The sequence below is a fragment of the Xyrauchen texanus genome, chromosome 32, assembly GCF_025860055.1.
Source record: "Xyrauchen texanus isolate HMW12.3.18 chromosome 32, RBS_HiC_50CHRs, whole genome shotgun sequence".
In the NCBI taxonomy this organism is placed as follows: domain Eukaryota; kingdom Metazoa; phylum Chordata; class Actinopteri; order Cypriniformes; family Catostomidae; genus Xyrauchen; species Xyrauchen texanus.
In genome coordinates, this window is record NC_068307.1 from 3305929 (window position 1) to 3332161 (window position 26233).

A 26233-nucleotide genomic window follows, 5' to 3' on the forward strand; every position below is an offset into this window, starting at 1 on the left:
AATAATAATAATAATTATTATTATTATTATTATTATTTCAAGACCAATTAGTCTTCCTATTGAAGGTTACATACAGTATGTGTGCAGCAGGACTATACTGTGAAATTTTACTTTACACTAAGCTACAGAAAGTCATCATTCATGTTTATGAGATGTTACAGACATTACATCAGAAATTTGCACAATTCATTCTGATGTAAAGTAATGACCAGCATCATCCAATCACAGCCAACCATGTTCAAATGAAATGATACATTATAAATTGTGAATCTATGCACTGATATTCATTGTCCCATGTGTTTCAAACATGTTGAGTGATCCAAACATCATCTGCAGCCTGAAACTGAACTTTTGATAGCAAGTTTGTATTGACTGCACTTAGCTGCATACAGAGCTATAGGATGCTCCCTTGCTCCCTATTTAGTGCATGACTTAACCTCCAGTGTGCTGTCTGTCTGCACTGGTCTCAGAACAGTTTGAAATGCACCTTATTTTCATCCTAACTCCATATAAAGCCTCTGAAAGACACATTTTCAGATTTGGATGAACCCTTTGATCCTCAGTGTGAAAATGGACAGTAGATATAAGATTTCTAAGGTAAAAATGTGCTATAGTACACATTAGTGTGCATTGTGTTTAGCAGCGTGGCGATTAGTGATAAATAACTCCAATTTTAAAAATGGTATAGTGGATGAAACTAGAGACTCTACTCTTTTGACTCAAACAGGTTTCAATGTAAAAACATTATTAGGTTTCTTACCAGATGTATTTATGTTGGAGTACCTCCCAAAAACAACTCCACTGTGATCAGCACCATGCTGTTTTGTCACATGACTCTGAAAGTTTAACCCTTTAATAACAGCACGGAGTCTCCTGAACTGAGACCAGTCGATTTGAATGAAATTGAATTATGCGTTGTATATAGCGAAGCTAAAATACAACATTCACACGGGGTCGCACTATGTTAAAAGCAGCTAGGACATTCTGCTAAACATCTCCTTTTGTGTTCCACAGAAGTTTGGAACATAACAAGGGTGAGTAAATGATGACAAAATTCTAATTTTTTTGTGCTCTATCACTTTAAATAAATCACCATAAAGCTGTATAATGGAGTTGAAAGCCATGCCGTTGTTTGACATTGTTGCCTAGTTAGTGTTCTAGGACAAAAGGCAGCAGAAAACATGCTTGCACCACTTAATAGCTGCCTTATGTGTAACAGATATACAGTATACCACACAAAGCAAACCCAAATAGTGCCATCCCTGTGTCAAAACCATAGACTGTAAAAAAAGATGGATGACGCCCCTTCGCTCTTTTCCATTGGTGAGATCTGAAGCCGCCAGTGTCCCGATATGGCGCTGACATCTTGGGACTTGAGTCTGCGCAGTTGCGATTTCGGGACCAGACCTGCGCAGTAGTGAGCAGGAAGTAAAGCAGCGAAATCAAGGCCCCGCCCTCACTCTCGCTGAATCAATCGCAAGCACATGCCCCTGCACTTTTGACTTTTGACTTTTGACTTATGACGGTGTGAAATAATTAATTATAGAAATGTAGATATTAAATTTAAAGCTCCAATCTCCTCAGTCCTCCCAAGATCCCAAAAAAAGTCAGTTGGTGCTTCAGTGACTACTTCGCTCAGAGAACCTGTCAATCACAGCTGTCAATCATGATGTCACAGCAGCGTTTTTATAGCATCAAATACTAAAACTAAAAACAAACTTATTTTGAAAACAAACACTTGAAATGACATCAACGTGATAGAAACGACAGTAAATGACAGAAACTATCTTTGGAAAAAAGATATGTGAAGTGTAATTTAATTGTTTAGTTGGTCTCACGTCCTGTTGAATAACATGGGGAGGCGGGGTTTATGACCTATACTAGGACCAGTCACCGGGGGGCGATCGAGACGTTTTGGCTTCACTTTTGAGGGCTTGTGCGGCACACTTGGTCAAAACTCATACGAAACAGAGTTTTATTTCATCATAGACCTTTATTTCATCATTATAATGTTGTATTTATGATACACTTTCAGGAACACAAGAGAGGTTTTCAGGCAATCAGTTTCAGGGATACAGTATGTTACTGTTTTGGCTCAGTTTGGAAAACGATATCCAGTAGTTAATACAGTCCTCTAGCCATTTTAATATCAGCTCAGGTTCTTCAGAAGGGATAGCAGAAGGACGAGGAGGCCCGTGGAATATTCTCCACAAGGAGGAGTGAGGCTGGTAGATTCGAGAGCATCCACTCTGAACATGTAGCCATTTTAGTGACATCCCATGTTTTGGATCTTCAGAGCCATGTCATCCAATCAGGGGATTGCATATCCACGTCTACGTGTCTCTTTAATTTTTCTATCTTTTTGAATACTGGCCACCAGCTGTTACTTAAAGGTGATCTACAGTATATGCAATTATGCTTTTATACATTTTGACATAGTTGATATGGAGCGTTCTGTTCATCCCTAATTTAATTCTTTAGCCTTTTGATGTTTTAAGTCGAAACATCAGCGCTTGGGCCGATCCTTTTGCACATGGAAGATGCTCGATATGAGAACCAATACCTAAGGCCAAGGATGGAAAATATTCAAGAACCAAATGTTGACTGAATAAAGTGAATATTGATAAACCCACAATCATCAAAAATCGAGGTTACAGGGAGGCACTTACAATAGAAGTCAATGGGGCCAATTTTATGAGGGTTTAAAGGCAGAAAAGTGACACTTATACATTTATAAAAGCACTTGCATTTATTCTTAAATAATTATTTTTACAGTCGTTTTAGGGTTTATGGCAATACGTCATCATGGCAACGAAGTTGTAAAATTGGAAATAACGACACACGGACAAGAACAGTTGCCTAAGCGATTTTGTTAGACTAAAATCATGCATTTATGTTTACGTCTTATGGTTTTTCTTTTCAAAGTTTACGGATTGGCCCCGTTGACTTGACCGTTGTCTCACTGTAGCCCAGATATTTGCTTTTTTTAAAGAAAACGAGGGATGAGTCGAAATAAATTTTTGTCATAATCAACATTATATTACAAATGCTGTTTGAGATTAACTTGTATTAAACCCAGAATATACCTTGAAGTGGTTACAGCTCATAAGGTTGAACTGCGGACCTCCACTTAACCCTGTATGGTACGCCGTAGCCTAGTTTTACTATTTCACCTTTCAGAAAGGGCTACAACATAATGCATTGTTGGAAATAAAAGAACAGTCTTTAAAATGACCAATAATCAAGGTTGAGAGGGGTTACTTTTAAAAAGTAATCTGCTACAGATTACAGAATTAATGCTGGAAAATGTAATTTGTAACATATTACATACCGTTAGATTACTCAAAATCAGTAGCGCAGTATAAATACTTTGGATTACTTCGTCAGCACTGTTTGATTTTTTACTTTCAATTCTCATTAAGAACAAAACTTTTGCAGTTCAACTTTGCCTTAATTTCAAAGGTATGTTTACACCTGGTAACAGATGCATGTAAAGGCAAGAAATAGCATTTTAGCTTAGCATAAAACTAAATGTTCGCATGACAATTTACACATGATGAACTATTTCTGCTGGTCCAAACTTACTTCAAAACCCCACTGAGTGTACACAACAACATCCTTTTCTAATCGTATGTGCATTCGGTTCATAGAATGAGGCAGAAAATATAGTATTTGTAGCTTTCTATACGATGTTAAAGGCTACATTGGTTAGCAATTCTTGTCAAAAATACCCTAACCGCATAAACAACATTGACAAGACATGTACTTGTGTATTTATTGGATTTATGTTTCATCTGTCAGAGCGTTCCTCAATGTTATTGTTAACTGATCAACTTTATCTAACATAGCTTTTATAATGTGAGTTGTGCTACAATCTACCATCTGGCAACTCTGTACTACAATGGAATTTCACTAATTTTTCATTGGGAATTTTAATAGATTGTGGCATCGATTATATTATTGCAATTATTAATTTATTGAGAAATGTTTATCACAATATAATTGCATTTATTCATAAATAACACAATCATGATATACTGTAAACAGTGAGGCTTTAGTGACAGTAATCGACAATATTGAAGAATGCATGATAATAATAAGCGTGTGAATTCATCAATTAATTAAAGAAAATATGAGAAATGTATCATTTTTAAGACCATTTTCCATTGTCGTACAGAATTGGCATATGGGAACTTTCCTCAGTTGTTTGGCAGAATTATTATTATTTATTATAATTTTTCATTTAATATATATAAAGCACTGTTCAAAAGTTTAGGGTCACTTACTCATTCTTTATTTTATTTATTTATTTCACATTTTAGAATAATAGTAAAGTCATCACAACTATGGAATAAATACAACATTATTTTTGTAATTAAATCAATTAATATGGTGGCACAATTATATTTTTGTCTAAAAAACTAATTTCAAACATTTAAGCATATGCCTTCAAATCAAACATTTTTAAGATCATGAGAATCATTTCAGGCAAGTGACCCCAAACTTTTGAACGGTAGTGTATAGATGCTATATATATATATATCTATATTATTAGAACTATTTTATTAATGGTAAAAAATGATCCATCATTAGAACTTAATGCGTACCATACAGGGTTAAAATAATAGTACTACTAATAATAATACTGACAAATAATGGAAGCAGAACGTTTGATTTCAGATGTTTTGCATACTAATTTTTTGTGCCTCAGATCCCGTGTGTGAAGAAATGAATGATTGAATGATTGCATCACAACATAGGCAACAACCCACAAACATACACATATCCATTTCAAATCAAACTGTATATTTGTGTGTAGTGCACGTGTGTTTGTATGTTTATGAGTGCGATTTGTAAGCAAGTGATGTTTCTGTGTAGAAAACACCCAGTGATACAACTGCCTTGTCTTTCATTCTGTATAACATTTACGTATTCCAGAAAACCTCTACAAAGGAATCCGAAATCTACAAGACATTCAACATTGCTCCAAGGCATGAAGTCCCATGTCTCACTGAAACAGTCCTCAAAAAAAAGTGTCCACTTCAATCCATTTACTAAAGCGCCAAGTGCTGATTAACGTGTCCCCCGGGCCACTGGGGGGCGCTCATACAGATGACTCCCTTGCTGTTTTGGAGCGAAGGGCCTTTGTGCAGCTCAGGAAGGGGCAAGTTGTGCAAACACAACCGGATGCCACTGTTAGGCCCAGACTGACCCATGCACAGAAGATGGACCATCCGTAACCGTGGTCCACGTCACTAGGCAAACCATAGATAAACGGAGGGTTCCTGGAGAGGTCGTAGGAGACGCTACGCTGCGTAGGTGCACAGTGAGATTGTGCAAAAGATTCCTGTGAAAAAGAAGAAGCTTTTGAGATCACAGATCTGAAAACAAGACAGTCCTGAAATGAGCATATGAACCCTTGACATCGCATGCTTTAAAATGAGTGTGAGAGAGAAAGGAAAAATAGCAGAGAGAGACAAAATAGGACAAAAGACGAGGAACAACAGACTATATTTTCAAGGCAACTTGCCCAAGTCAAAAAAAGCTCCCACATGTCTCTATGATATTTAGTCTTTAGATACGGCCAATCAAACTTCTCAACAAGCCACAAGCTTTGAAGTATCAGTCTGTAGCACAACCAGGATGGGACGTGTTATGCATCAAAAATAATATATATATACAGTGAGGAAAATAAGTATTTGAACACCCTGCTATTTTGCAAGTTCTCCCACTTAGAAATCATGGAGGGGTCTGAAATTGTCATCGTAGGTGCATGTCCACTGTGAGAGACATAATCTAAAAAAAAAATCCAGAAATCACAATGTATGATTTTTTAACTATTTATTTGTATGATACAGCTGCAAATAAGTATTTGAACACCTGAGAAAATCAATGTTAATATTTGGTACAGTAGCCTTTGTTTGCAATTACAGAGGTCAAATGTTTCCTGTAGTTTTTCACCAGGTTTGCACACACACTGCAGGAGGGATTTTGGCCCACTCCTCCACACAGATCTTCTCTAGATCAGTAAGGTTTCTGGGCTGTCGCTGAGAAACACGGAGTTTGAGCTCCCTCCAAAGATTCTCTATTGGGTTTAGGTCTGGAGACTGGCTAGGCCACGCCAGAACCTTGATATGCTTCTTACAGAGCCACTCCTTGGTTATCCTGGCTGTGTGCTTCGGGTCATTGTCATGTTGGAAGACCCAGCCTCGACCCATCTTCAATGCTCTAACTGAGGGAAGGAGGTTGTTCCCCAAAATCTCGCAATACATGGCCCCGGTCATCCTCTCCTTAATACAGTGCAGTCGCCCTGTCCCATGTGCAGAAAAACACCCCCAAAGCATGATGCTTCCACCCCCATGCTTCACAGTAGGGATGGTGTTCTTGGGATGGTACTCATCATTCTTCTTCCTCCAAACACGGTTAGTGGAATTATGACCAAAAGGTCTCATCTGACCACATGACTTTCTCCCATGACTCCTCTGGATCATCCAAATGGTCATTGGCAAACTTAAGACGGGCCTTGACATGTGCTGGTTTAAGCAGGGGAACCTTCCGTGCCATGCATGATTTCAAACCATGACGTCTTAGTGTATTACCAACAGTAACCTTGGAAACGGTGGTCCCAGCTCTTTTCAGGTCATTGACCAGCTCCTCCCGTGTAGTTCTGGGCTGATTTTTCACCTTTCTTAGGATCATTGAGACCCCACGAGGTGAGATCTTGCATGGAGCCCCAGTCCGAGGGAGATTGACAGTCATGTTTAGCTTCTTCCATTTTCTAATGATTGCTCCAACAGTGGACCTTTTTTCACCAAGCTGCTTGGCAATTTCCCAGTAGCCCTTTCCAGCCTTGTGGAGGTGTACAATTTTGTCTCTAGTGTCTTTGGACAGCTCTTTGGTCTTGGCCATGTTAGTAGTTGGATTCTTACTGATTGTATGGGGTGGACAGGTGTCTTTATGCAGCTAACGACCTCAAACAGGTGCATCTAATTTAGGATAATAAATGGAGTGGAGGTGGACATTTTAAAGGCAGACTAACAGGTCTTTGAGGGTCAGAATTCTAGCTGATAGACAGGTGTTCAAATACTTATTTGCAGCTGTATCATACAAATAAATAGTTAAAGAATCATACATTGTGATTTCTGGATTTTTTTTTAGATTATACCTCTCACAGTGGACATGCACCTACTGATGACAATTTCAGACCCCTCCATGATTTCTAAGTGGGAGAACTTGCAAAATAGCAGGGTGTTCAAATACTTTTTTTCCTCACTATATATATATATATATATAATAAACACTTGACTGTACAAACATATCTTTTTCCCTCTGTTACTCACACACTGCTATGTGATTATATCAAAACACTTTTACTCTAAATCATCATTTGAAAAAATGACACATTTTAATGCTTGTATTACAGACCCACCTACGTTTACACATTTATTCCAATATGACAAACTTTGGCATACGACACATTTAACTCGCTTTTGGTGCCCCCCGCTGGACATTTTACTATGAAACTGCAAATAAATGTGTAATGAAGCACGTCTGTTTGTGAACATCTCAAGTAATGTTCATGAGATCAGGCTGACTTTTTCCTGGTTACTGTGGACCAAAATTATTTAATTGAATGCAGCTTTACTCAAAAACGTGATGCCATTCGCCGTGTTTGTGTGTGTGTGTGTGTGTGTGTGTGTGTGTGTGTGTGTGTGTGTGTGTGTGTGTGTGTGTGTGTGTGTGTGTGTGTGTGTGTGTGTGTGTGTGTGTGTGTGTGTGTGTGTGTGTTATTTTGCAGTGAACTCTCTCACACTCACAAGAAAACTTGTGTGATTTGTGTCAATGACGGTATAAGTGCAACTGCCTGTTATTATTATAGTGCATAACAAATGAATATGCAGCTAGCCAGCGAAAAATAATAAATACCTGCAAATATACAACACATTTAAGAAGTGAAACCAGAGACATGGCTAAAATGAGTTCAATGGAAGACCCTTAATTATTTTTATATGACATTTTCTGCCTCAGACAATGCGAATCAACTTTAAAACTGTAAACTAGTGGATTTCCAGACCGCTAGAGGGCGCCGCTTGCTCACACAGTGCTGTCTGAAACGCTTAATGCAGGAACGCAGCCTTTTAAGGTTTAGTAATCGGTCATTTTGTCATTTCAATCTTAATTCAACCAACCATGCAGCGTTAATGGATATCACACCGATGTCTCAGAAGTCAAAGTCTGCTGGTTTCAAAGTGTTTTGGATGGTTTCTCTCATCATGTAGCTTAAAGGTCAGTGCGGTTTCCACAACTGTCACGTCCATTTAAAGCACTTTTTCCACATTAACAAAATGAGAAATAATAAAAATGAAATATTACATGTTCTTAGGAGTGCCAACCCTTCAAAATATTGTGGCTAATAACTAATTAGTGATAAATCAACCTTCAGTTTTTCATATCTGCTTTTTCATGCTTATTACCAATATGCAATGTTTTAATTTGGTCAATAATTGTCCGATAAAGATCGGCAGCCGATACATCTGTGCATCCCTAGTCAAAATATGGCATCATCTCATCATTTGGCAACAGGCTGCTGAGGGCAGTATATCCAAAAGTAATTACATTTCATATTTCCAAATATTTCTTCCTTAAATGTACAAAAAGAATTGTTAATGGAACCGTTAAAAGGCATCAAAACCAGAAAAGATTCACTTCCCTGCTAATTACCGAATGAACAATAGTAACAGTGATGCTGGCATTACCAAGCACCACTAATTAACAAGAGAAAGCAATAAATAGACAAGTGGTGGGAGAATGAAAAGCGTAGACAGCAACTTGTAAAGGTCCAATGAGAAAGCATGCAACTGGGTGGAAAGAGTAAAATAATCAAGAGAAAAGAAGACATAGATTTAACAGAACAGTTCACCCAAAAACTAACATTCTGGCATCATTTAGGCAACTCACTGTCATGTAGTTCAAAACCGGTATGACTTTCTTTCTTCCTTGCAACACAAGCGGAGATATAGGCAGAATGTTAGCCTCAGTCACCATTCATTTACATTGCATCTTTTTTTCCAAACAATGAAAGTGAATGGTGACTGAAGCTTGCATTCTGCCTAACGTCTTCTTTTTGTATTCCAGGGTTTGGAACAACATATGAATAAATGATGGGTTTTTTGTCATTCTCTTTAAGCAGAATAGCGTACCTGCCATAAGGAACAGGAGTCCAGACACATGCTGGGTGAGGCTCTCCTCCCAGAAAAATCCCACGGCGGCCACAATACTTCCACACAGCATTACAGCAGCAGCCATGCCCAAGAAACCCGCTGTGATGCGTCGCAGATCTGAGCACAGGAGAAAAGCACGCCCACTTAGCCCACAACTCACACAACTATAGATAACACCTTATGTTAAGGGACTTTCACTGAGCTGTGTTGGTAAGGGGCTGTTGTAAACCAGATCAAATATATATAATCAGATTTATAACCATAAAACAGCTTGTGAGTCATTTTAATTTGTAGTCGTTTACAACATAAAATTTGATTGGGGATGTATGCATGGATGGATAAAAACATAAGTAGTAGCATTTTAATCAAGACAACAATTAAGGCTTGCAGGCTCTCTCAAAACTTAAGTTGCATGAAAGTTAATAAGATTCCTTCCGATGCAAAAAATGACATTTGACCAAGTCTGTACACAAAACAGTACTGTAGGGCACATAATCAAATCAAGAAAAGGTTATGATTACATATTCATGACAGGACAAGTAATAACGGTATTAGCATAAAGCACATGAGTTGTGTATTCTTTGTGGAATAAGCAATAACGCAATAGCCAAATGGTTGACTGTCCATCTATGATAATAGATGATAATAAGTGTGTGACTCTTGATCAGCTGTGGGGTTGTAATATGTATGGGAATAAAAAATGCATCGGTTTGGTAATGAAAATTGAAAGCATACGTTATGGGGTGTAATAATTGCCCTTTGTTGCATGTGTAATAAAATCACAAAGAAAATAAATCATAATGTTTCATTGCTTTTCAGAACAAGGATATCATTTTGAGAGAGTTACACATCTGTACACTGCAATAAAAAAAGACATAGATATTTGTGAGGTGCTTGGTGCATCACTCCTTAGACATTTTTATTTGTGTATCATACAGTAAATAATATACAATGACATATACACCGATGAGCCAAAACATTATGACCACCTTCCTAATATGCTGTTGGTCCTCTGCGTGCTGCCAAAACAGCGCTGACATGCTAAGGCATGGACTCTGCAAGACCCCTCAAGGTGTCCTGTGGTATCTTGCACCAAGACATTAGTAGGAGGTTCCTTCAAGTCCTGTAAGTTGCGAGGTGGAGCCGCCGTGGATCGGACTTGTTGGTCCAGCACATCCCACCGATGCTCAATCGGATTGAGATCTGGGGAATTTGGAGGCTAGGGTAACACCTTGAACTCTTCATCATGTTCCTCAAACCATTCCTGAACAATGTGTGCAGTGTGGGAGAGCGCATTATCCTGCTGAAAGAGGCCACTGCCATCAGGGACTACCGTTGCAATGGAGGGGTGTACCTGGACTCCAACAATGTTTAGGTAGGTGGCACATGTCAAATTGATGTCCACATGAATAGACCAAGGGTTTCCCAGCAGAACATTGCCCAGAGCATCACTCTCCCTCCACCACCTTGTCTTCTTCCCACAGTGCATCCTGGGATTAAACGGGACTCATTGGACCAGGCGACTTTCTTCCACTGCACCAAGGTCCAGTTCCGACACTCACATGCCCATCGTAAGCACTTTCGGCGGTGAACAGGAATCATCATGGGCACTCTGACTGGTCTGTAACCATAATTTTAATTTTCTGTGATTTTTGCCACAGTAGACCTTCGGTCAGTTCGGACCAGACGGGATAGCCTTCATTGCCCTCATGCATCAATGAGCCTTGGGCGCTCAACACCCTGTCGCCGGTTTGCGGTTTGTTCCTCCTCGGACCACTGTCAGTAGGTACTCACAACAGCTGACCGGGAGCACCCCACAAGTCTTGCCATTTAAGAGATACTCTGACCCAGTTGTCTGGTCATAACAATTTGGTCCTTTCAAAGTCGCTCAGGTCTTTACTTCTGCCCATTTCTCCTACAGTCAACACACTGACTACGAGAACTGATTGTTCGCTTAGCATCTAATCTACCCCGACCTAGACACGTGGCCTTGTTAGGAGATGATCAATTTTATTAATTTCACCTGTGAGTGGTCATAATATTTTGGCTCATCAGAGTAAACAAGTTGGAAAATGGGTAGGATCTTTCCACTGTAGTGGATCTCATGCATCAATGGGATAGTAATAAAATAATGTGTTTGCATTATATATTTATTTTTCAAAAATATGATTATCAACTCGTTTTATTTAGTCTATGTTTTATTTAGTCTACTAATATGTTTACGTTTGAAAACATGTTTTTGCCACGTTTTACGCTTCTCGTCCACTAGAACGGCAGTTTCGAAAATGCCCTGCATTACCACATACTTTGGAAAACTTTAGGAAACTGAAAACAGAGTTTTCAAAAGAAAACAGATTCATGTGAATGTGGACATTAACGTTTGAAAATTCATTAATTTCTCTATGTTTACGTCGCTCATTTCCTCTACCGAAAACTGCGTAATGGAATATTTTTGAAAACCATGATGGGCCACTTCTATTAAAATGAATGGGAGAAACTGGAACGCCCAACAGCAGCCAACAGTCAGCGGAAGTAGAATGGAAGTCCCACCTTACAGGTAAAAGAGCCAATCACCTTTTAGATACAGACATTGCCTGTCAATCAACTCAAGAACGTGAATCTGTATAAGCTTTACAAGCCAGGAATTATTTAATTTTTGTTGCGTAATCAATGAGGTAAAGAAGCACAATTTATGATTCCAGTGTTTTCATAATTTACAATTATGTTCTATGATTGTAATCCTGACCAACCTTTTTTGGGGATTTCGGTCCTTCCCCATTCAAGTAGACAGGAGCTGCACTGTCATGACTTGAAATCGCATCCCGAGAGCGTTCCAAACATGGGCGACAGTGGACTGACTTGCTAGATAGACTTTGATGTGGCCTAATACATTGACGTTTGAAAAATGCATTCATTTTGCAAAGCTTACGGCTCTCATTTACATCGAACGCTGTTTTCCTCCAACGAAAAATGGGGCATTCCCTCAATGCCCTCCAAAATCACATACAATAGAAAACGATGACATTGGGAAACTACAAATTGAGTTTTCAAATGAAACCAGATTTTCGCATTTTTGAAAGCCCCCCTATTCGGTGGAGAAAAACGCTGTTCCTGTGTGGATGAGAGTCGAAATTAATGCATTTTCAACCAAAAAATGACTAAGTATGGACGTGGCATAAATCTATTAAATCCAGATGCCCATTATACTTCCAGCACTGACGTGTCTCAGTTGTCCCTCCAGCTACAGTTGTGTCATATTTGTTATGATGGTCATGAATAATATTAAAATAATCAAATAAAAACAAATTTCTGATGTGTTATTTTTTATGTGGTATTGCATTGCACAGTTTTCACTATGCAAAGCACAAACTCCCACTTGCATACATTATTCAAGGCATATCAGGATCTGTTCAAGATGGAAGCTTTGGGAGACTTACGTAAGAGGTGCCACTCGTCCTGCTGTATGGTCCTTGTCAGGTTGAGAGGGATGTTCCTGAGTCTTATGGGTTGGGAGAAATGGTACTTGACAGATGTGCATCGTTCTGCAATACCTGCACAGAGATCACAGACTCATTTAACATGCCTGACCAAAGGAAAGACTCTGCCCATCAAAAGTAGCTCTGCAAAGATCTTACCAGTCATGCATTTGTGTTACTCACCGTAATATTGTTCCAAACCAATACGTGTTTTTACATTGCATGGAACACATAGGTACACATTTTTAAGAATATTTAAGCAGCTCTTGCCATACGATGAAAGTTTGTTTGTACCCTCAGCTTTAAAGCTCAAAAGGACAAAAAACAAACAAAAACAAACCATAAAAGCATCATAAAGGATGTCCATATGACTACATGTCTTCTGAAAACATCTGAAATTTCAGTCTAATTCACTGATCAACCAATCCTCCCTTTGAAATGAATATTTTGGGTTCAATACAAGGTAAGCTCAATTGACAGTACTTGTAGCCAGGGGCGGACTGGCTATCGGGAGAACCGGGACATTTCCCAGTGGGCCGGTCGACATGCAATTACCACCTTCAGAATCTGCATACTTTTTTTTGCATTCGCGGGTCAATTATGAATAATTGTAAGTCATTAATAGGTTCATAAATGTAAAAACTAGGGCTGTCAATTGATTAAAATGTTTAATATAATTAATTACATGGTGTCCCGATTAATTCATCGTGATTAATTGCATTTAATCGCATAGAAAAATATTTGCTGAGAAAGCCCCTCATATAACAATAATTCAATATATAATGATGAAATAATTATACATAATTATCTTTAAATATCTAAAAAAATATATATATATATATTAGGGCTGTCAATTTAACGCGTTAATTCATGGACCATAATAAGGAAGATTCCTGAGAAATGCAAGCTTGTAGTACCACCTGCCACCTCCAGAGGGCAGTAAGTGAAACTTCAGCTGTATGAGCAACGTGCAGTTTATACAGTGAACAACACAAACATGAGTTACGTTCTTGCGTTCAAAACACTTGATGGAGTGCAAATGCGATCTAAGGGATCTCAAGATGTGATTAAAGATTGAGTATTAAACTATATTTAACTTGACACAGTGACCTAAACATTTTATGCTTATGACGCAACACACCCGAGACGCTACACAAGCATGTCTGACGCAGGTGTACATTGACGGTCCTTAAACAAGCCCTCATAATAAATCTCCAACTGATTGATAAATTCACTTGTGTAATGGATTACTGTGAACTGTGTGCCAATGATTGACTTATGATCAATAATATGGTAGTAAACAATACATTGTATTCAAAAGCCGCTTTTTGTATCGTCTTATCAATGATGAACTCTTCCGCTACAGGAATGTAATGCATTTTAATTATGTGAATATGTATAATGTGTATTATGATAGTCAATAGGAGCAAAGGTTCATACCAGCAAAGCATATGGTTAGAACATCTATATTTACAATTGATTAGCATGAAAACACACCATTGATTTGTCATATCTCCTTTTTGCTTCTGCAGTTGATATTGTTGCTGTTATTATCATTTGAACTAATCTCCGTTTCTCTGTTTGTTTTGTTTGTCTGTCACTGGACACTCCAAGAACATGTCCAGAGCCAACCAATGCTGAAACGCCCGTCTCCCCGACAGAGTGACCTTCTGTCTTTATTTCCGCCTGGGTTCACAACACACCACACAGAATTGGATGGCGTTGTGAGCGCTGTGTTGAGACTGCAGTGATCATGCAGCACGCCGAAGACAAATAGTCGGGTCTCACATTAGTGAGTTGCTCACGTTGACCAGGTCTATAAAGTGTTGATGGGATCAGCTGGGTGCCACTTTGAGAAATGAATTTAGTCTGGCTATCAGTTCCCAAGAAACAATCTGCACTAAGATGTGTTGGTGAAACTAATATGTAAAACATATTTCAGTGCGTCCTCTGAAATGACTGCATTTAATTCTGAGCCAAGCCAGCGAGAAGCCGAGACCAACAGCTATCCGTGTACTTCCTCTGGATTCAACACTGATATTACAGACATATTCTTCACTGAACACTAAAACTTCACAAATGTGAAGCTTATAATTGTATTAAAGCACTTACATGCAATCTTCTGTTAAAACTTGTGTATTATTTGCTGTAAACTTGTTTAAAATCACCCTTTACCGGGATTACAAGGTTTGCAGAGTTACTCCGTTATGTAACTTAACACAGAAGACCAATTACCTTCAAATGAAGATTTTTAGAAGAATGTTTCAGCTCTGTAGGTCCTTACAATGCAAGTGGATGGTGGCCAGAACTTTGAAGCTCAAAAAAGCACATAAAGAGCGCATAAAAGTAATCCATACAACTCTAGTGTTTTAATCCATGACTTCTGATGCAATATGATACATGTGTGTGAGAAACAGAGCAATATTTAAACCTTTAAAATCTGTAGGTGATTTTAAAGATTTCATGTTTCAATGGCCTACACAAATTAAAGGCTTGTAACTATAAAAAAAAAACAAAGAGGATCAAGTGTTTGGTATCATTGTAATGAAGAAAAAAAAAAGTATGGTATAGATTATGATACATTCTCAGACTTAGCCTAAAAAAAACTTTAAACAAATTGAGCCGTAAATGCACTTTTTTCTTATTTTTACGATTTTACATGATATATTTCTGGGTGTAAATAAGGTGGCTCAGAAAAACTGCTTTTGTTTTGTTTCAAATCATGTTAACTGTCAAAGCAATCAAAAGTTATAGCATTGCAAATATTGTTGATCATAGTGTCCTAAAATGTCTCCATGTGTCAAAAAGCCTCTCCAAACAAATATAACATAATAATTGTACATTAAAAAACTAATTACACATGCAAAAACAACGTCTAAAGGTTTGCATAGCATGGAGTCATGACTTTAGTAATGAGATTTCACAGAATGAGTTTCATTCTGTGTCATTTGAGTCATCATTGAGTCTGTGTCGTGTATTTGGCACCATCTCCTGGTGGCCATATGTAACATTGTGCTTCATGTGCATTATCTAATGATCTATGCATCTGATTATCATGTGTGCGTACCTCGTTTAAAAGATAATCACCTGCTTTAAGTAATATTATGTGATAGTTTATGTTATGTTAATTTTTCATGAAGTTATAAGCGAAAAAGCGGCATATAAACAACACCAACATAATTGTCAAAGACTTATACTTAACTATTACTCGCTATATTTTTGTCTGTGAGTAAAACAAGCTTTCCAACAATATATGACACATGACTATTTGATCAGTGTGATGTTTTTACTGATTACAATAATACGTACAGTGCAAATATTATTATACATTTCAAAAATGAACACTTCTGATTTGTCTGCAAATTTCAAAGCACTTGTTCAGTTTTGGTCATGATGTCTACATGCATTGTAAAGTAGAGCTTCTAAGCTTTCAAACGATACCTATTTTGTGTTGGTCAAGACTGTAGTTATTAATAATTTGACTGCTGGTGGGCCCGTTCGAGCTTAAAGAGTGAAGTCTTTTTATACAAAAAATTCTCCTCCCTGCCAGTAGGTGGTGATATTCACACCGAATGTGAATCACCAAAAACAAAAGAAGAATGTGAATGTGAAAGTGGAGATTAATAGTAAAAAAGCACTTAAATATTGACCAGTTTATAACCCACACCTATCATATCACTTATAAAGACATTGATTTAATCACTGGAGTCGTATGGATTACTTTAATGCTGCCTTTATATGCATTTGGAGCTTCAAAGTTCTGGTCACCATTCACTTGCATTGTATGGACCTGGGATGGCACCTGGGATGCCAGGAGGGTGAGTAAATGATGAGAGAATATACATTTTTTGGGTGAACTGTCCCTTTAACTACTATGACTTTTCATGAGCTGGAAATCACATTTTTTTTACATTTCCTGATATTTACGGGACAGTTCAACACCCTTTAAACGTTTGCATATCTTTGTTCTAGTTTATTATAATAAAGCCTCCCAAAGTTGCTGGGTAAATATCTGGTGAGACACAGTAAAGCAATGTCCTTTTTTATACAAATATTATAATATATATTATATATTAATTATAGCCTTAGGATAGTTTGTCTGGTGAATACATATAAGCATATCACTACCAATCACAGAGTCACAAACAATGAAGTGCAATAAAGGAAATTGTGATCTTTGGGTTGCCACAGCGGACTCAATCACTGATCTGATTCCACTGTCATCTGATGAGAAGCTCTTGGAGTGCCTCTGTTCTTTGATGGGTTGATTTGGGGGACTCACAGTAATAGACTGTGTCAGAAATCAAAGCCAGGGTGCTGAAGGTCAAGTGATCTGTGTGACTTTGGACTTGATTTAAATGCAAGGTGGCACACGGCTTCCGCTTTTAATCCTGACAAGATCACATCTGTGTAATCTGTATTGACTGGGAATCATCACTCATTTCCTGTGCCTAAAATTGGCTTTGAAACTGTCGTCTCTTCCTTTGAAAACTTTTGGGAAACAGTTTGGCTTTGGTTTCAAATTAGATTGCACTACTGCGAGTTATATCTTTATATTTATATATTTCTGTTGATGTCAGTCATGCATGAAATTGATTTGCAGAAAGTGCTTCTGCAGTCAAATAAACAGGTCAAGGATGGGGAAAAAATGGCAGGCACTAAATGTGTCAGCAAAAAGTCCATTAACCTTCAGATAAGTGTCAGTACAGGATTAAATCGATATTTCTTCCAGGAAACGAGTCGGCATAAGATAAATACATAGGCTATTCATCCACACTCACATGTTTTTGATTTTTTTGACGCACTACACCATGCACACCATCATAATTATCAGCATCACCCACAAACCCAAAGCCTGCCCACTTACACTCCAAACAGCCGAAACTAAACACACATTTGGCTATTTTTGGCGTTGAAATGAACTCTCCTGCCTCGGATCTTACCCTTCGAAATGAGTTTGTCAATATCACTGTCCATGCCCTGGAAGTAGCATTTCCTCCAAAGTCCAGAGAAGGTGGAGAAGAGCGGGCGCCCGCACTCCGTCTCCAGAATGCCCATGCCCAAAATGGCCCTCCAGTTCTCCAGCAGTTCCTCCTCGCGACTCCCTACATGGATGGGCTTCATGAGAGCCAGGTTGCGCTTGGAATTGCCCCCGTCCACCAGAGGCAGGTGATAGATGGGCATCTCCCTGTTCTTCTGGTCGTTGGACTCGGAGCCGTACCGGTCGCAGTTCTCCTTGTGTCTCCTGGTGTCGGTTTCGTACCAGTGGTCGGTAAAGATCGCAGTGACCAGCAGCATGAGCGCGAGCAGGCTCATGGACAAGCTGATCGCCGTTACGAGAGCCCGTATCTCCATGTTTGCAACATCCGCGCAACTCAACAGCAGGCGTTTCTCACATGCAGCATACTCTCCTCGGCTTCCTCGCTTGTTTTGCAACAGCGATCTGTCATTTATTCACAGCGGTCTGGATGCGCGGAGTGTATGTGGGCGTGCGCGCGAGCGTGTTTACCTGCACTCTATTCAGCGTTTGTGCATCTTCCGTTCTTCTTTCCCTTTTACTCTCATCCGCGGTGAGAATGGTTTTTACCGTGCTGCTGAACGCGCGTGTGGGAACGCCAAGGCTGTCACGCGCTCGCGTACTGTGCCAACAATAGCAAAGGGTGTGTCAAGGAGACGGGCGAGGCGCGCGACTCAACTGTGATGATGATGATGATGATGATGATGATGACGAAAGTTGGACCAGCCAAACATCAATGCAGCAGAAAATCAGATCTAATGCTAAGGGAAAAAATCTAACTCAAGAACTTACTGCAGAATGAATGCTATATAAAAAAAAAACCTTTTCAGTACGTTTTACTATCATAAAACAAGATATGAACAAGGTATAAAAAAATGGCAGTGTTTAAAGGAATATCCAGGGTTCAAAGCAAGCTCAATCGACTGCATTTGTGACTCTGAGGAAAATTGATAGTGAGGCACTTACAATGGAAGTCAATGGGGCCAATTTTTAAAGGGTTTAAAGGCAGAAATGTACACTTACATTAATTCTTCTGTTTAATCTTGTATATTATTTGAGCTGTAAAGTTGTTCAAACGTTCATGTTAGAGTTTACAGCGTTGCTTCAGGTGCCAACTGGTAGATAGCTGTGCAGTGTGTAAACCTCACTCTCCTGACCTCAAGAGGTGCACTAGCGACTGACGCTAGAGGCTGTAGCCTTTAGCCTCCTTGTTAGAGCACCCACCTCCCACACCGGAGATGCTGGTTCGAGTCGTGTACGGAGCAGGTAGAACAGGAGCATCACAATGGTGCCGTGACCCGGATGCGAGTGAGGTTTAGGGGGGTGATTGTAACAGGAGTAGCTGGTAGTTAGCTGTAACACACTGCACTGCTATCTACCAACTCCTATGCCGGAGATGCCGGTTCGAGTCCTGTACAGAGTGGGGTGACCAGGGCCAATTACATATATATATATATATATATATGTATATGTATTGGCCTGTTCTGCATAAAGCTGCGGCTCATTTTAGCTTAGTTCCAGTTCTCCCGATGGCCAGTCCGCCCCTGATCGGCCCCAAAGTGTGTTGGCCCACCGGGAAAATGCCTGGTATTCCAGATTACCAATCCAACCCTGGCAGACTGGGAAGAGAAATCAGCCTGTGATTTTACATAGAAACTGACCCAAAAGTTGTTGACCACTCGTTCTGCATAACGGGCCATTATTGCAGGCCATTTGGCCCCGTTTTGTGGCCAGCCATTTGGGAAAATTCCCAGTTCTACCGATGGCCAGACCGCCCCTGACGGAATACATGTAACGGGATTACGTATTTAAAATACCAAATATAAGTAACTGTATTCCACTAATAATTGGTAATTAGAATACAGTTACATTCAAAAAGTATTTAGGGAACTGAAGAGATTACTTTGCATTTTGTTGTCATTTGTTTCATTTAATATTTAGTTCTTTCAGATGGAAAACATTTATCCATATAAATGATGTGATCCAAAGTGCATTTGAACAGCGGTGAAACACTTTCTTATGATGTGTGACATTCATACGAGCAGACAGAGAAGTACGTTTGAAGTCAGTTTGGAGCAGAAGAAATAGAAATAAACCTTGTGTAAATTGTCAACTTTACGCTAAGCTAAAATGCTAATTCTGGCCATTTCCATGCGCATGTTACCAGACACGATCATATTTATTATCAAGAAAATTCACATTAAATCATAATTTATTTTTTCTAGTAAGACCTTTGATATTAGAGCAAAAATCATATTCTTGATAATAATGTTTGTATTGTTTTCCTGTAAAAATATCTAAAATCCTTAAAACAACATCAATTTGATTAATCTTGTTTTAGAAACAACACTGCATAAGATATTTGGGTTGTTCAGAGAATGTATTTTTAACATGTTTATTTTGTCTTACTGTACTGGCAGAGTTTTTATAGTCAAAATAGGTGAAAAAAATCTACCAGTGCTGAAGAAGTAATCCAAAAGTATTTAGATTACATTACTGACCTTGAGTAATCTAACGGAATACATTACAAATGGCATTTTACAACATGTATTATGTAATCTGTAGTGGAATACTTTTTAAAAGTAACCCTCCCAACCCTGTATATATATATATATATATATATATATATATACACTCACCTAAAGGATTATTAGGAACACCTGTTCAATTTCTAATTAATGCAATTATCTAATCAACCAATCACATGGCAGTTGCTTCAATGCATTTAGGGGTGTGGTCCTGGTCAAGACAATCTCCTGAACTCCAAACTGAATGTCAGAATGGGAAAGAAAGGTGATTTAAGCAATTTTGAGCGTGGCATGGTTGTTGGTGCCAGACGGGCCGGTCTGAGTATTTCACAATCTGCTCAGTTACTGGGATTTTCATGCACAACCATTTCTAGGGTTTACAAAGAATGGTGTGAAAAGGAAAAACATCCAGTATGCGGCAGTCCTGTGGGCTGAAAATGCCTTGTTGATGCTAGAGGTCAGAGGAGAATGGGCCGACTGATTCAAGCTGATAGAAGAGCAACTTTGCCTGAAATAACCACTCGTTACAACCGAGGTATGCAGCAAAGCATTTGTGAAGCCACAACACGCACAACCTTGAGGCGGATGGGCTACAACAGCAGAAGACCCCACCGGTACCACTCATCTCCACTACAAATAGGAAAAAGAGGCTACAATTTGCAAGAGCTCACCAAAATTGGACAGTTGAAGACTGGAAAAATGTTGCCTGGTCTGATGAGTCTCGATTTCTGTTGAGACATTCAGATGGTAGAGTCAGAATTTGGCGTAAACAGAATGAGAACATGGATCCATCATGCCTTGTTACCACTGTGCAGGCTGGTGGTGGTGGTGTAATGGTGTGGGATGTTTTATTGGCACACTTTAGGCCCCTTAGTGCCAATTGGGCATCATTTAAATGCCACGGCCTACCGGAGAATTGTTTCTGACCATGTCCATCCCTTTATGGCCACCATGTACCCATCCTCTGATGGCTACTTCCAGCAGGATAATGCACCATGTCACAAAGCTCGAATCATTTCAAATTGGTTTCTTGAACATGACAATGAGTTCACTGAACTAAAATGGCCCCCACAGTCACCAGATCTCAACCCAATAGAGCATCTTTGGGATGTGGTGGAACAGGAGCTTCGTGCCCTGGATGTGCATCCCACAAATCTCCATCAACTGCAAGATGCTATCCTATCAATATGGGCCAACATTTCTAAAGAATGCTTTCAGCACCTTGTTGAATCAATGCCACGTAGAATTAAGGCAGTTCTGAAGGCTGAAAGGGGTCAAACACAGTATTAGTATGGTGTTCCTAATAATCCTTTAGGTGAGTGTATATATATATATATATATATATATATTATTATTATTATTATTCTTGCACTCTAATCTGTTTTGGATAGTATTTTTCTGATGCATTTAAACTTTGTAATGTGGCACTTTTCACACTACTGTCTCTTTAAGATGAATTGCTTCTGATAAGTCACTTTGGATAAAAGCATCTGCCTAATGAATAAATGTAAATGTTTTCGGGTTTGTTGACATTATGTCATCATGGCAGTGAAGTTGGATCTAACTTTACACAGATGCAGTTAGTAAGTGATTTTATCACATTAAAATCATGTTCACACACATGTTGTTTACGTCTTGTGTCTATACTTCAGAAACGATGAGCATTTTGTTTACAGACTGACCTCATTGACTTCCATTGTAAGTGCCTCACTGTAACACAGATTTTTGGCTTTTTTTTAAAGAAAAGGAAGGGCGAGTCTGATTACATTTTTGCAGTAATAAACATTATGCCACAAATGCTGTCAATTGAACTTAACTTGTATTGAACATTTCTTTAAGATACTATGGGTGGCACCCACAAGGGGACCTTTATTTTTTTTTACCTCTATTTAAGTGGTGGTGGTGTAGTGGTCTAAACCACAGTACTGGTAAACTGGTAATCAGAAGGTCGTTGGTTCGATCCCCACAGCCACCACCATTGTGTCCTTGAGCAAGGCACTTAACTCCAGGTTGCTCCGGGGGGATTGTCCCTGTAATAAGTGCACTGTAAGTTGCTTTGGATAAAAGCGTCTGCCAAATGCGTAAATGTAAAATGTATAACTCATTTTGGGCAAATCATTTTATACCCTAAGGACCTATTGTGTACTTTTAAAGGTACATTTATACATTTTGTTCATATGAGAACACAAAACTTACTTTTTGTCTCCTAAAGAGGGTACAACAGGACTAAAGGTACATCTTTTTTTTTTTTTTTTCGGATCACAAAATGTATCAAGATTGAAAAAACAAAAAAACAACAACATTTATTTTTATTCAATATTGATGAATACATTCTTTGAAAAGAAATACTAACAGAAGTTTAGCCCCGTTGTACCCTATGTACCCAAAACAGGGGTGCCACCGAAGTGATGCCATTGCATACCTTTTTATTTATGAGAGTGCATGACAAAAATGGTTTTGTATGTTGTTTTGAAATATCTAGGTTAAAAAAACTCTACATTTTTTTTTATGTTTTTTAATTCTATTCTCCAAACTAAAATTCCAATATCATCATACGGTATTGTTGTCTAGTTGAGTAAACAAGTGAAAATAATACTATTCTGGCAAGAGTCAAGGTAGATTTGAACCGAAAGTTAACCAAGACAAGGCTATTTTTTCAGGTCAAATGCTGGGGCAAGTTGTCAAATCAGTTTTAAATGCATTTGTTAGCCAAAATGTAGTTGGCCAAAACAATGGTTTGATATTTTTGTCCATTACCTTTTGCATCGTTGCTGTTTTATGAATAGTTTTGTGTTCCATATTTAGCTGGAAATCCTATAAATAGGCAGGTTCCATTGTGAAGTTGCCCTGTAAATACTTTTGCTGCTATACTTGAATGTATTCATGCATTGAAATACAAAAAATGCAATCAAACTTTGTGAAATTATTGAACGCACCCGTGTTAGACTGAAGCTCTTTGCACTTTGTTAATTTTCCAGAATTTATATAAATACAACGTCTTCCGTCACAACTAAACCACCACTGCTTTTGCATATGTGCCTACACTGAAATTGACTTTCGAAAAACAAAGCTACCTTGAAACATATTCACTGGCGTAGAGAGTGTGACAAAAAGCCATGGCTAAAATCATGAATAATGCATCAGAAAACACATTTAGAACACCCAGGAAATAATACTTCTCTACACAAGCCAACTGTATGTGTGTTGGTTGTTTGCTAACTGCCATCATGCTGAGACCTTGATCTGTGCCAGCGCATGCTTTAATAATCAGTCGATAAATTGCATCCTGGATGTGTGCCTGGCATTTGAGAAATAAATTAGACTGAATAGTCGTGGCTCATTAAAACTTCATAACAACCACATGGTGTAAGTACAAATGTGCTCAAAAGCTCACTCTTGGCACTCACTCCTGTGCAATTCAGAAATAAATAGCACTGCATCACAATCCTGTCTGTGCTGAAAGAGAAGAAGATGGAGAGAGAAATGCATTAGACTGTTTCTTCACAGACACATGGAGAATCTTGACAACTTGTCATCAGTGATTCATCACATAGTTGGGGAATTACACGGAAGATAAATAAAGACCACATTTCAGGTAGAGCATCCCATCACTCTTCAAACCATCATTATATACAAATGAAAGCTGTTGATCGAACAAACAGATAGTCCCGCCCCCAACTCACGCCATTGGTTGAGTTAGTGCTGTTGTGTCGGGCTGGACGGGTCACTCAAAACAAACAGAGCAAAATGAAGCTGGGACACGGGAAAGTATTTCAGCTTTAAATAATTAGATTAAAATGCAAAACATACAAAAATGCTAAACAGAAATCATTTTTGACTATATATTGTCTTGCTCCACATAAATAATAATGAAAAATAAATAACTATATGAATATTATTTATTTATTGAATTGTACATGTGTGACGCTCTTGTTCTACCCGCTCCACACGGGACTCGAACCTAGGACTCCGGCGTGGGAGGCGAATGCTCTAACAAGGAGGCTAAAGGCTACAGCCCCTAGCATCACTCGCTAGTGCACCTCTTGAGGTCAGGAGAGTGAGGTTTACACACTGCACAGCAACCTACCAGCTGGCTCCCGTTACACTCATCCCCCTATACCTCACTCCTATCCAGGTCACGGCACCAATGTGACACTCTTGTTCTACCCGCTCCGTACGGGACGTGGGAGGTGGGTACTCTAACAAGTAGGTTGAATGATACAGCCCTTCGTGGAAAGTTATGCAAAAAATTGTCCTACTCCCTGAGAGATATCTCACCTGTCTCTGTGACATCTCTAGACTTTGTCCAAAAATGTGCCCACGGGCCGCGGACAATGATGCTTTCTGCCTGTCAATCATTTTGCGCGTTCTCATAGTGTTGTAGTTGCAGCGAATTATTGAGGCTTAATGCCATTTTTATGCCATGTTGTTCATAACAGTTGCCAGTTGAGGGCGCTGTTTTACTGCTTTTGTTTTTGACAACCATTTCTGCTCATGACGGTCTAAATGAAGCTCATTTGGTATCTTCGGAGTGCGACTTTTTGGGAAAAGGGGGCGTGGCTAATCCAACAGATCAGTTTGTGGAAATTCTAGGATGGCTAAAATAGTTTACGTAAGGAATAATTGACGACGGGCCGTTGAATTATTAGAAAAATAATGCACACCCGGGGTGGTAATGCGGTCACGACGCGAAGCGGAGTGAGTCGTTACATACTCGGTGTGTATTGAATTATTTTCTAATAATTCAACGCCCGGAGTCAATTATTCTGCTTATACTACAGTTACCACACCTCGAAACATTGTTCAGATGATGTGATTCTAGAGGTTTGTCAAGTTTTTGTCATTAAAACGCTCTTGTATGTAGGACTAATTTCTTACGCATCTAATCCCATGCCTCCGTTGCTAATTCCAAAACGTCATTTTAGAGTTAGTAACGGAGGTTTGAGCCACTGACAGCAGACTAATGCAGTTATTAGTGTAGTTATTAGAGAGACAGAGGTTGCAATAATGAGACAGAAAATCATGTGCGTCATATTATTTAATTTATTTATTAATTCATACGTTCTAATTCATTCGTTAATTCGAACGAATTTATTTATTAAAATTAAACTGCACGTTTCCATTGATGGTGAAGTCAGACATCGAAAATGGCAGATCAAGCGCATTGGGCTGACAGAATTCAAATCATCCAAAGACGTATTGGGCTGCTGTGTCTGGTGACAAATCCTCTCGAAGTTGAAGTGGATTTGTCGCTGTCACTTCTTGTTATGAATTGTATCCTATTTTCCGTTATTACAGTTGACTACGCGAAGTGATATGGAACTGTAATGCGGTCAAGACATGCCTGGAACTACTTTAGCCGTGCGTTTCCCTGAAAATAATTGCACACCTTAGAACGTTCTCAACCAATCAGAATCAAGCATTCAACAGCCCTGTAGTATAAAGCACCTTTAAATTGATTATTAAAAATGTTGATTATTTCATTTTGATTTGATGTGCTGAATTGAACTGTGATACATTTAAATCCATAACAGAGCAAGGAGAGGAAGTTGTCATTGCCAGTCTCTCAAACATTTGGCAACTCTGAAAAGCCCAGGGAGTCCTCTGATAATACCCCAAGAATTACTGCTGTAGCATGTATGGGCTAAGAAAAACTTCAATAACAAATGTCCTACACAAAAATGAATTGCTGGGCCTCAGGAGGATAATGACCTTTAAAGACTAATGTATCAAATATGATGCATTTAAAAAAAAAAGTGCAATTTTTTAATTATTTATTTTTATAGCTTGTCTAATAAAATTAATTAGTTATATACATTATTATATATATATATTATTATTAATATTTTTTTAACTCAAATAAGCATCTTGCTGCATCAAAAGTATTTGCAGAAAATGACAAATAACATCTGCTCCTATCTATTATCCAATAAATATTTTAGCCTATTATTAAGATTTACGCATTTAAATTTCATAACAAAATTCCATCAA

At 38.6% G+C, this 26233-nt stretch overlaps 1 pseudogene; it reads right to left on the reverse strand.

Annotated features, from left to right (window-relative positions):
* Nucleotides 1–1990: 1990 nt before the first annotated feature.
* On the reverse strand, nucleotides 1991–18664 carry LOC127626234 (transmembrane protein 178A-like; annotated as a pseudogene).
* Nucleotides 18665–26233: the final 7569 nt, after the last annotated feature.